Genomic DNA, 12,986 nt, shown 5'->3' on the forward strand with positions numbered 1-12,986 from the left:
GGTTCCAGGCTCTGAGCTGTCAGCACAGAGTCAATGTGGGACTCAAACCCAGGAACCATGAGATCATGACCTGAGACGAAGTTGGACTCTTTACTGACTGAGCCACCTACGCACCCCTGACCTAATTTTTAAAGGAGATTTAGGCCTTCCCTAAGATCAGACAAGCTTTCCTGCTAGCCTTAAAGAAGCAAGCTATCATGAGTTCTACAGCTGCAAGGAAATGAATCTGTCAACAACCCTGAGAGCTTGGGAGATGACCCCAAGCCACAGATGAGACCCCAAACTCAGCTTGTACCTGGACTGCAGTCTTATAAGACCCTGTTTTGAGGACCCAGCTAAAGCTAAGCCATGCCTACAGTCCTGGCACATGGAAACTGTGAGATAACAACTTTGCATTGTTTTAAGTTGCTAAGTTTGTAGCAATGTATTAGGCAGCAAAAGAAAAATTAATACAGTAAAATGAAATTTAGGAAGCATATTCATAGTCCATACTCAATTATAAAAACAGTATCTGTTTCATGTATCAGATTGTGATCTCTTCAAGTGAGGCAGGTTGTGGAGACAGTTCACAGGATTCCATCCTAAAATGTATCCATGACTTCTCAGGGTTGTGTTACAGTTCTGGGCTGTGTGTGTGTGCTTGGGCAGCAAGCCAAGCAGGTTGAAATGCAGCTGGTGTGCCCTAAACAGGAGTACTGATTGTTACCAGCTGTGTCCCTCCCAGTTGGTTGGTATCCATGCCACAGTAGTTGTTTGATATTTTGAATATCATCTCTCATTATCAGACAATTCCTGTCTTCTTAATTTTGAGAGATTATCTACAATTGCCCAAGCAAACCAGTTCCTTGGGAGAAGTGATTACTGCCTCCACTTGAAATTTAAAATGTCTCAGATGGCAGCTCATTGGGAAAGCATGGATGGTCCAGTGAGAAGGACAGGAAGTAGAGACAGGACACAAGTTAGGCTGGTGCAGCACTTCACAGGGTTTTACAGCTTTGTAATCATTCCAAGACCCATGACAAAACCTGTTACAATTCCAGGATCTTTGAGTTTCAACACACTACTGGTAACATCAGTGGTGCAAGCCAGAGGCTGGGTTTTCTTAAGACCTGTCTGATAGAGGGGTGCCTGGGTGGCTCAGTCAGTTAGGTGTCTGACTTTGGCTCAGGTCATGATCTTGTGGTGGTTGAATTCAAGCCTTGCATTGGGCTCTGCGCTGACTGTGTGTAGCCTGCTTGGGATTCTCTTTCTCTCCTTCTCTTTCTCTGCCTCTCCCCCACTTGCTCTCTCTCTCTCTCTCTCTCTCTCTCTCTCTCTCTCTCTGTCTCTCTCAAAATAAATAGATAAACTTTAAAAAGAAAGTGAAATGGAAGACCTGTCTGAAAGAAAGGAGCCTTAGCAGGAGCCTAGCACAGCCCATAGGATCAAACTCTTGAGAGTCAGAGATGACTGTCTAAAGAGGGGTTATGCAGAAGCCTTTTCTTTTCACTGTTTTTGCCAAGATCTGTGTGTGAATCTCTGTGTGTGTGTGTGTGTGTGTGCGTGCACGTAGGGGGTGTGCAGGAAGAAAAGACAGGTGTCCACCATTATCATGTCACTCTTTTGACCTTGCATGTATTTTGTGTGTGCCATACGCCCCACAAGCACATTTTGAAAATGGGTCACTTTTATGGCCCTTATACTAAAAGAACATCACTGGGCAGAATCTGAGTGATAAGACAGTTTACAGAGAGAGAAGATGGAGAGAACTCAGGCTTCTGCTTCCTTCTCAGCATCTGTCTCAGTGTCTCTGCCTCACTCTTAGCTTTATTCTCACGGTAACTGAGGCCTCTGTGTTGCTGCATTTTACTTTCTCTCTTACCTTTCAGCTAAAATTTTTAATAAATGTTTTAATAAATGTCTCACTCCACAATGCTGCATATCATTCATTCTTTTCCAGAATCTCCTTTGAAAATCTATGCACCAGACATTGTGCAAGGTGCTGGGTACACAGTCATGAACAAAAAAACCTGGATGGTCTGTTTCTTCATAAAGTTCACAGTCTAGTGAAGAAGACAGGCACTGATGACGGAAATGCATAAACATATATGTACAATTTTTGTTGTTGTTGTTGCTAACGTTAGGTAGGGAACCTTGGGTTAAAGCAGAGAGACGTCATGGGACACAGGCTCTTTCCTTTTCCCCTCTTCCTGCTCCAGCAGTCCTTGCCTGTATCTTTTGTTCTTGTGGTCCTAGGGGGCTGTTGCCCTTCCAAGCCTGGCGTCTGCATTCCATAAAGAAGGAAGCAACCTGGAGTCAGCAATGATGGGGAGAAAGCAGCCATTTCCCAGCCATCCTCAGCAGCTTCTGCCTATGCTCCTGGGCCACGACACTGTCACACTGCTGTCTCTGTCCCAGGGAAGGTTGATAATTGTTGCGTTTTAGCCAGACACATCACTGCCTTGAACAACTACTGGGGGTTGGTTAAAAAGGCAGGCAGTCGAGAACATCATGTGCTGCAGCCCTGAAGGACAAGAGTGGGGTCCCGTAAGGAAGACAGGACAGCCAGGACGAGCCCCTCTGAGAAGGTGATATTCAAGTTGAGACCCTCAGCAAGGCACAAAGTTAGGAGGGAGGGCACTCCAGTAGAGAACAACCAACACTTTAACTTGAAATGCAAAATTTACTGTTGTCTCCTATGTTTTTCATTATACTGGAAATTGATTATCTATTACAAACTTAGTTCCAGATGCCATTCCAGCGAGTTTCATCCTGAGAAAAGGGATCTAGGATATTATTCTGTCATTGCGTCTCCTTGTAAAGAAAACTTTTCAAAGCTCCAGGCAGCAATACCTGCCCGATCCTAACTTGAGCATAATTCAAACAAGGAGACAGTCCCAGGTTTGGTTGCCAAAATCTACTTTCACTTGATTCAGATCAGCATGTTTGTAAGTATACGCTTTAGATGAAAAGAACTTAATCCCTCTTTTAACTTCTATACATTTATATCTCAAACAGATTCAAACACATAATAAACCTATACATCATCTCTCACGTTGTCCATCAAATATTAACTGTCCTAAATGCGTGTCCCCAGAAGAATTAAGGTTTGTCCATCAAGGTCAACTCTGGAGAAGATGGTGGAGGAGGAGTACCCTAAGCTCTCCTTGGCACATAGATACACCCAGATAACACCCACATCAGTGTAAATAACCCAGAAAACAACCCAAAGAGTGGGGAGACTTTCCACAGCTAAATGTAGAGAAGAGGCCACATTGAAGAGGGTGGGAAGGGCAGAGACATGGTCAGGAGCCAAACTGGCCAGCAGGAATATTGTGGGAGGGAGGGACACCATGAGCACAAAGGAGAGAGGAGCAAACCCCACCCCAGGCACCCCAGGCATGGGGGACCCACATTGGGAAGACAAATCTTCATAGAATTTGGCTTTGAAAACCACAGGGTTTGACTTCCTGAACTTTTACAATCAGTGGAGCTTAACACCTGGAATTTTAATATTTAAAGTTCAGGAGACTCAGCCAGAGGGCAATAGGAAAGTGAGTCCCTACCCTTAAATAGACAGCACAACAAACATTCCTGCCAAGAGACACCAAAGAAAGAGCAGTTTGAAAAATGTCTGGGGTTTAAGGGAGGGAGATTTGTTTACTAATCTCAGAAAGTATGCTGGAGGGATAGGGATCTTTGGGAGACTTCTGCAAGAACAAAAGAGCTGGTGAGAGCAGCCCAGATACACAGACACCTGCAGGAACCAGCACAGCGCAAACATTCTCTACCTAATTTGCTAACACTGTGCCCCACGAATCCCCACTCCCACATTTGCCTGCAGACCCACCCCTCCAACTTGGCCTGGATAAGAGTTCTCCAAAGTGGTTACAGGTCCCTTCCCACATCGGACCAGCACAAACCTGTGCCTATCACCATGTGCATCGCCTCTGAGTTCTCCTGTGGACCTATCACCCCAACACACCCTTGGCAGGGGTCTGTCCAGTGTGGGACCACAAATGAGGCAGTGTGCAAAGCAGCCCCAACAGGGGCCAATACCACTCCGAAGTGATTCCTGCGCTGGGGAGAGGAGAAGATAACCACATGTAATAGTCTGACTGCAGCCCCAGCAGTGAGCTGGGGGCAGACACCTGGTCTTACCCCAGGCCTCACCCACCAACAAAAGCTTCTCATGGGAAAATACAGGGAAAGTGCCCTACAGCCTGCTGTTACTGCATTTCTAGCAAACACCTGGTCTGACCCAAGTCAAGCACAAGGTGGTCCCAGATTGGCCCATCAACAACACAGGGATCAAACACTGCCCACAACAAAGAAAGCAAGTGCAGATGACTGGACCGAAGGCAAATGTGATTCAGCCACAACAGTAGTGTGCACACAACACACATAGGAGACGTCCTGAAATGCCAGGTTCTGGTGAACAGAGGACACTGCACTGTAAGGCACTACAGGACCTCTTCATAAGGCCCTACTTAGCAGGAGATGTAGCTGACTTTCCTAAAATACAGAAAACAGAGTTTGACAAAACGAGGAGACAGAAGATTGTCCCAAATGAAAGAAAAGGACAAAAATCACAGCAAAAAAACCTAAATGAAATGGAGATAAGTGATATGCCTGTTAGAGATTTAAAGTAATAGTCATAAAGATACTCACTGGACTTGAGAAAAGAGTGGAGGACCTCAGTGAGACCCTCAACAAAAAGACTGAAAACATTAAAAAAAAAACAATCAGGGATAAGAACTCAATAATCAAAATTAAAAACACACTAGAGGGAATGAATAGTAGACTAGAGGAAGCAGAGTGGATTGGTGACCTGGAGGACAGAGTAATGGAAAGCAATCAAGCTAAACAGGAGAAAGAGAAAAACATAATAAAAAATGAAAATTGACTAAGGGAACTCAACAACACCATCAAGCACAATAACATCTGCATTATAGGGACCCCTATAAGAGAAAGGAAAGGGGGCAGAAAATTTACATGAAGAAATAATAGCTGAAAACTTCCCGAATCTGGGGAAGGTAAACAAAATCAACTCAAGGAAGTCCACACCAACGCACATAGTACTTAAAATGGCAAAAAATAAGTAGTGATAAAGAGAGAATTTTAAAAGTAGCAAGATAAAAGAAACAACTACATATAAGGAAAACCCCCATAAAGCTACCAGGTGGCTTTTTAGCAAAAACTTTGCAGAAGAGAGTAGCATGATATATTCAAAATGCTGTAGCATGATTTATTCAAAGTGCTGAGAAATAAAAACCTGTGACCAAGAAAACTCTATCCAGCAAGACTATTATTCAGAATAGAGAGGGAGATAAAGTTTCCCAGTCAAACAAAAGTTAAAGGAATTCATCACCACTAACCCAGCCCTACAAGAAACGTCAAAGGGGACTCTGAGTGGAAAGGAAAGGCCATAAGTAGGAGTAAAAAAGGAAGGAACCATAAAAGCACTAAAATCAAGTATAACTATGAAAATCAGTCAAATGACCCATAAACTAAAAGGATGTAAATATGACACTATATACCTAAAACATGGGGGGAGAGGGGAGAGGAGTAAAAAATCAGGTGCTTTTAGAATCAGTTCAAATTTAAACAACCGTCAACTTAATATACAAACCTAATGATAACCACAAATCAAAAACCAGTAATATATATGCAAAAAAATAAAGAGAAAGGTATCCAAGCATATCACTAAAGAAAGCCAGCAGGGGCGCTTGGGTGGCTCAATTGGTTAAGCATCCACTTCAGCTCAGGTCATGATCTCACAGTTTGTGAGCCCATGTTGGGCTCTGTGCTGACAGCTCAGAGCCTGAAGCCTGCTTCAGGCTCTGTGTTTCCCTCTCTCTCTCTGCTTCTCCCCCACTTGCTCTCTCTCTCTCTCTGTCAAAAATAAATTTAAAAAATAAATAAATAAATTGAAAAAAGAAAGAAGAATAAAATAGAAGAAAGGAACAGAGAAGAACTACAAAAAATAACCATAAAACAATGAACCAAATGGTAAAAAGTACATACCTATCAATAATTACTTGGAATTTAAATGGAAAAAATACTCCAATCAAAAGACACAGGGTGACAGAATGGATAAAAAAGCAAGACCCATCAAAAAGCTGCCTGCAAGAGACTAATTTCAGACCTAAAGACATACGCACATTGAAAGTGGAGGGATGGAAAAGCATTCATCATGCAAATGGCAGTGAAAAGAAAGATGGGATAACAATACCTGTATCAGACAAAATAGACTTTAAAACAAAGACTGTAACAAGAGACAACACTATATAATCACAAAGGGAACAATCCAATAAGAAGATATACCAATTATAAATATTCATGCACCCAACATAGAAGCACCCAAATACATAAAGCAACTATTAAAAAAAGATAAAGGAAGTAATAAGTAGTAATACAATAACAGTAGGGGACTTTAACACCCCACTTATACAATGGACAGATCATCCAAACAGAAAATCAACAAGGAAACAGTAGCTTTGAATAACACATTGGAACAGATGGATCTAACAGATATATTCAGAACGTTCCATCCTACAACAGCAGAATACACACTTTTTTCAAGTGCACATGGAAGATTCTCCAGATTACATTACATATTAGGCCACAACACAAGTCTCAACAAATTCAGAAAGATTGAAGTCATACTGTGCATCTTTTCTGACCACAACAATATAAAACTAGAAATCAACCACAAGAAAAAAAAATCTGAAAGAGTACAAATATATGGCAGTTAAATACATGCTACTAAACAATCATTAAATCAGCCAAGAAACTAAAGGGAACATCAAAAAATACACAGAAAGAAATGAAAATGAAAACACAACAGTCCCAAATCTTTGGGATCGGCAAAAGCTATTCTGAGAGGAAGTTTATACAACACAGGCCTACTTCAAGAAGCAAGAAAAATCTCAAATAAACAACCTGACCTTACACCTAAAGGAGCTGGAAAAGTAAGGGGAAAAAATCCAAAACCAGCAGAAGGAGGGAAATAATAAAGATTAGAGCAGAATTAAATGAAATAAAACCTAAAAAAACAATAGAACAGATCAATGAAACCAGGAGCTGGTTCCTTCATAAGATCAACAAAATTGATAAAACTTTAGAAAGACTCATAAAAAAAAAAGAAGAGAGAGAGACAGAGATGGGGTGCCTGGGTGGCCCAGTCAGCTGAGGGTCTGACTTCAGCTTAGGTCACGACCTCATGTTTCAAGAGTTCAAGCCTTGCTTCAGGCTCACAGCTGTCAGTGTGGAGCCCACTTTAGATCCTCTGTCCCCCTCTCTGCATCTCCCTTGCTTGTGCTCTCTCTTTCAAAAATAAATAAATGTTACAAAAAAGACAGGACTCAAATAAACAAAATCAGAAATGAAAGATGAGAAATAACAATTAACACCATAAAAATACAAAGGATTATAAAAGAATATCATAAAACATTATATGCCAACAAATTGGGCAACCTAACAGAAATGGATAAATTCCTAGAAACATATAAACTATCAAAATAGAATCAGGAAGAAATAGAAAAATTGAATAGACTGATTAGTAGCAATGAAATTGAATCAGAAATCAAACATTCCCTAACAAAAAGTCTAGGACCAGAGGGCTACAAGTGAATTCTACCAATCATTTAAAGAAGAATTAATATCTACTTTTCTCAAACTCTTCCAAAAAGTACAAGAGGAAGGAAAAACAAAACTGGAGGTATCAAAATCCCAGATTTGAAGTTACATTACAGAGCGGTAGTAACCAAAACAGTATGGTACTGACACAAAAACGGAAACATAGATCAATAGAACAGAATAGAGAGCCCAGAAATAAACCATGATTATATGGTAAATTAATCTTTGACAAAGCTGGAAAGAACAGGCAGTGGGGAAAAAGACAGTCTCTTCAATAAATGATGTTGGGAAAACTGGGCCACTTTCTTACAGCACACATAAAAATAAACTCAAAATGGATTAAAGACCTAAGTGTGAAACTTGAAACCATGAAAATTCTAGAAGAGAACACAGGCAGTAATTTCTCTGACATTGGTCCTGGCAACATTTTTCCAGATATGTCTCCTGAGGCAAGGGAGACAAAAGCAAAACTAAACTATTGGGACTACATCAGAATAAAAAGCTTCTGCACAGCAAAAAAAAAAAAAAAAAAAACACCACTGACAAAACTAAAAGACAGCCAACTGAATGGGAGAACATGTTTGCAAATGACATATCTGATAAAAGATTAGTATCCAAAATATATAAAGAACTTACCAAATTCAACACCAAGGAAACAAATAATCCAATTAAAAATTGGCAGAAGATATGAACAGACATCTTCCCAAAGAAGACATACAGATGGCCCATAGACACATGGAAAAATGCTCAACATCATTCATCATCAAGGAAATGCAAATCAAAACCACAATGAGATATCACCTCACACCTGTCACAATGGCTAAAATCAAAAACAAAAGAAACAAGTGTTGGTGACGATGCAAAGAAAAAGGAACCCTTGTACACTGTTGGTGGGAATGCAAACTGCTGCAACACTGTGGAAAACAGTGTGGAAGTTCCCAAAAACTTAAAAATAGAATTCCCATCTAATCCAGTAATTCCACCACTGGGTATATTTGCCTAAAGAATACAAAAACACTAACTCTAAAAGATATATTCTCCCCTATGTTTATTGCGGCATTATTTACAATAGCCAAATTATGAAAGTAGCTCAGTGTTCATCAACAGATGAATGGATAAAGAAATAGTATCTATACCATTTATATATGTATATATTGCAACAACATGGATGAACGTAGAGGCTATCATCCTAAGTGAAACAAGTCAGTCAGAGAAAGTCAAGCACCATATGATTTCACTCACATGTGGAACTTAAGAAAACAAATGAAGAAAGAAAGAAACAAAAAAGATAAACAGATTCTTAACTATAGAGAACAAACTGGTGGTTACCAGAAGGGAGGTGGGTGTGAGAATGGGTGAAATAGGAGAAGGGGATTAAAGAGTGTATTTATCATGATGAGCACTGTGTAATGTAATTGTTGAATCACTATGTTGTACAACTGAAACTAATATAACACTGTATATTAACTGTACTGGAGTTAAAATTTAAAAAAAGTTTATCCATCAAATATTAATTGTCCTAAGTGCAATATGGTATCTTATACTGGATACTTGAGTAGAATAAAAGGCCTAGAATGCATCTTCTATGGGGATTATCCCGCTCTTGCTTTTTTTCCTTTATGCTTAACTGTCTACTGGATATGTCCACTTAGAAGTCTTACAGACACTTGAGAAAGTGGTTTGTGCTCAGCCAAATAATAATAACACGGTAGTATCATGTATCAAATGCTTGTTTTCAAATCAGAGTCAGTGTTGTGTTGAGTACTTTACATGGATTATCTCAATTTTTACAACTCTTTGAAGTAGATATTATTCTTATTAGATATTATTATTCTCATTTTATATGGGACAAAACTTAGGTTTGGAGAGGTTAAATAATGTTCTCAAGGACATGTGGTCATGGTCTAACTCAAGTCGGCCTGCCTAACACAACTGATGATTACCTCTAGAGCTCTTTAAAGCCCTGTGCACTAAGATTAACTTGGAAATGTAGTGCAAACACTTAGAAATGCGTTCTACCATTCTAATTCTGTTCTGGGGGTTTTTAACATCTAATATCTTTAAGGAAGCCCTTTGCGCCAGGCTTAAACACTTGAAATATGCCTAGTCCTCAATGAGATGTGCTCTAAATATAAAATATATATGGAATATTGAAGACTTATTAGAAAAATAAAATAAAATAATTAATAACTTTTAGTATTCATTATACTTTTAAATGACAACATTTTGAAAAGATCAGTTTCAGTAAAATGTTGTTAATATCCATTTCACCCATTTCTTTATACTCTTTTTAATGTGGCTACCAGGAAACTTAAAATTGCATGTGTGGCTCACATTACAGTTCTATTGGACAGCACTCTTTCACCTTGCCCCAGATGCAAAAACATTCTGCTTCTCACATGGATTCTCTTTGACAGGTATTGACCCTTAATATTTCAAAACTGAACACAAACAAAGAGTCCTCTTCACCAATACCAGACTTCAAGCTGATCTTTGGAGTATAAATAAATTATCTGATAACTGTTACAACAGATCCTTAGAATACTGTAGGCTTGATAAAGGCTTTCTAAATTTCCTAGGAAAAGAAGCTGAGCTAAGGATCAAGGAGGCATGTCTCCAAGCATTCAATTCAATACCAGCTAAATAATTGGGATTCTGCATTGCATAAAGGAGAGCTGGCAAATAACAACATACCTTTAGACTGGCTGATGTCTAGTGATTTGGAGACAGCATGGACATTGCAGGAAAAGTCCATTTTTAGTTTTCTTTATCTTTGAAAGACAATTACAAGTCAGTGTTCTTGTTTTATTGGATGAATGAGGGAGCCATTCATTCATGTTCACAACTTCTTATGTTTTTTTCATAACGAGGGGAGATGTGAAGAATACTTGCAGGATTTCCCGTGGGTCAGGCTTCTTCTCTGCGCCACAAACGTAGATGACCCTGAACAAGGGGATGCAGAGGAGGCTCAGATGAAGCACTGAGGTTGGCAAAGGAGAAACGGTAGATGACTATGTTGTAGTGAGCTCTCATGCTTGCAACTCTGTATCTTTACCATAGTTTTCATCTGAGAGTAAGGAAATAGTGAGTTAACTTTTAAAGGTTTCATAATTTTAATAATTCTTATTAATTTTTATTTTGGAATAATTTTATTTTACTTATTTGTTTTTTTTTATTTTTTAAATGCTTATTGTATTTTTGAGACAGAAAGAGACAGCGCATGAGCGGGGGAGGGGCAGAGAGGGAGACACACACACACACACACACACACACACACACACACACAGAATCCGAAGCAGGCTCCAGGCTCCGAGCTGTCAGCACAGAGCCGGACGTGAGGCTCTAATTCGTCAACCATGAGATCACGACCTGAGCCGAAGTCAGACACTCAACCTACTGAGCTACCCAGGCGCCCCTGGAATAATTTTAGATACATAGAAAAATTGCAAAGATAGCACATAATGTTCCTGTATAGCCTTCGTCCAGTTTCCCCTAATCTTCCACGACTGTGGTACATTTGTTAGAACCAAGAAACCAACATTAGTACATTACTATTAACTGAACTTCAGATTTCACTTGGATTTCAACAGTTTTCCCACTAATATCCTCTTGTTCTGTTTCAATATTCAACACAAGATGTCATATTGCATTTGGCACAAGCTGGGATACGACTTGCCCAAGGTAGGGATTATGGATTTTTATGACAGCTCTGTTGAAGTATAATTGATATACAAAAAGCCTGCACATATATAATGTATATAATCTGAGGAGTCTGGACATAACACAGATACCCATTAAACCATCATCATAATTAGAGTACCAGACGTATCCATCACCCCCAAAAGTTTCCTCATTCCATTTTTGTGGTTGTTGTTTTCATGGTACGAACATTTAATATGAGAAATACACTTTTAACAGATTTTTAAGTGCACAATATAGTAGTATTATTAACCATAGGCACCATGTTGTACAGAAGTTCTCTAGAACTTACTTGTCTTTCGTAACTGAAGTTTTATACCCACTGAGAAACAACTCCTCACTCATTCCTCCCTGCAGCTCCTGGCAACCACCCTTCTACTCTGCTTCTGCGAGTTTGATTTTTTAAGAGACCTCACAGAGTGGAACAGCAATATTTGTCCTTCTGTGACTGACTTATTTTACTTAGCATGATATCCTCTAGTCTCATCCACAATGTCGCATATAGCCGGATATCTCTTATTAAGGTTGAATAGGGGCATCTGGGTGACTCAGTCGGTTAAGTGTCCAACTTCAGCTCAGGTCATGAGCTCACAGTTCATCAGTTCAAGCCCCTCATAGGGCTCTGTGCTGACAGCTCAGAGCCTAGAGCCTGCTTTGGATTCTGTGTCTCCATCTCTCTGCCTGCCTCTCTCTCTCTCTCTCTCTCTCTCTCTCTCTCTCTCTCTCTTTCAAAAGTAATTAAACATTTAAAAAATTTAAGGATGAATAATATTCCCTTGTATGAAAATATATAATCCCTACCTTGGACAAATGGGAAGATTCCAGAGAAGATGGGTCCTCTCATTTCACCCTGTCTTGGGAGCACACTACAGAAAATTATCTCATTAGATTAGCTAGTTAAGATCTTGGAAGCTAGTTAAGATCTTGGGTGGCTTAGTGGGTTAAGCGTCCAACTCTTGATTTTGGCTCAGGTCATGATCTCACAGTTCATGGGATGGAGCCCCATATTGAGCTCCATGCTGACAGTGCAGAGCCTACTTGGGATTCTCTCGCTCCCTCTCTCTCTGCCCCTCTCCCACGCTCTCTCTCAAAATAAATAAATAAAACTTTAAAAAAAGGCCTTGGAAGGGATAAAAAGTTAATGTGACATAGAACAGGTATGTTTTGAACAGTCATGTGACAAAGGGGAAAGAGACTGGACAGAATGACATATAACCTGCTGACCAGGAGAGAGTGAAGGAGTTGCCTCAGGAGGGCAGTAGGCCCCAGAGTGAGTGGGCGGGTGGGCCAGGCTGGGGCAGGCTGGAGTGTGCGTCTGTCTTCCACACTAGATGGGAGCCTCTGAGCACTGGGGCCTGTGTCCTCCTCATCTTCCTACTCCTCCCTGTGATTTGCACACAGCAGCTCAGCACATACTGCATGGTGGTTGGTTGAAAAGGGAACGTCCTAGAGAAAAATCTGATAATAGCATAAAGGTGGGTGAAGTCTGAGAAAGGCAAGACAGGGGAAAAGGGAAGAAAGGCCTTAACAGGAGAATGAAAGAGACAGCAAAAGGACAGGGAGGGACAGAAACAGAAGCAGAGAGGAGACAGAGAGGGGGGAGAGCCAATTAGTAACGGACAAGGAGAAACGAAGCAAGGAAAAGCGCAGATGTTTTTGCCGGGGGA

This window comes from Felis catus, chromosome B1, assembly GCF_018350175.1.
Source record: "Felis catus isolate Fca126 chromosome B1, F.catus_Fca126_mat1.0, whole genome shotgun sequence".
NCBI lineage: Eukaryota > Metazoa > Chordata > Mammalia > Carnivora > Felidae > Felis > Felis catus.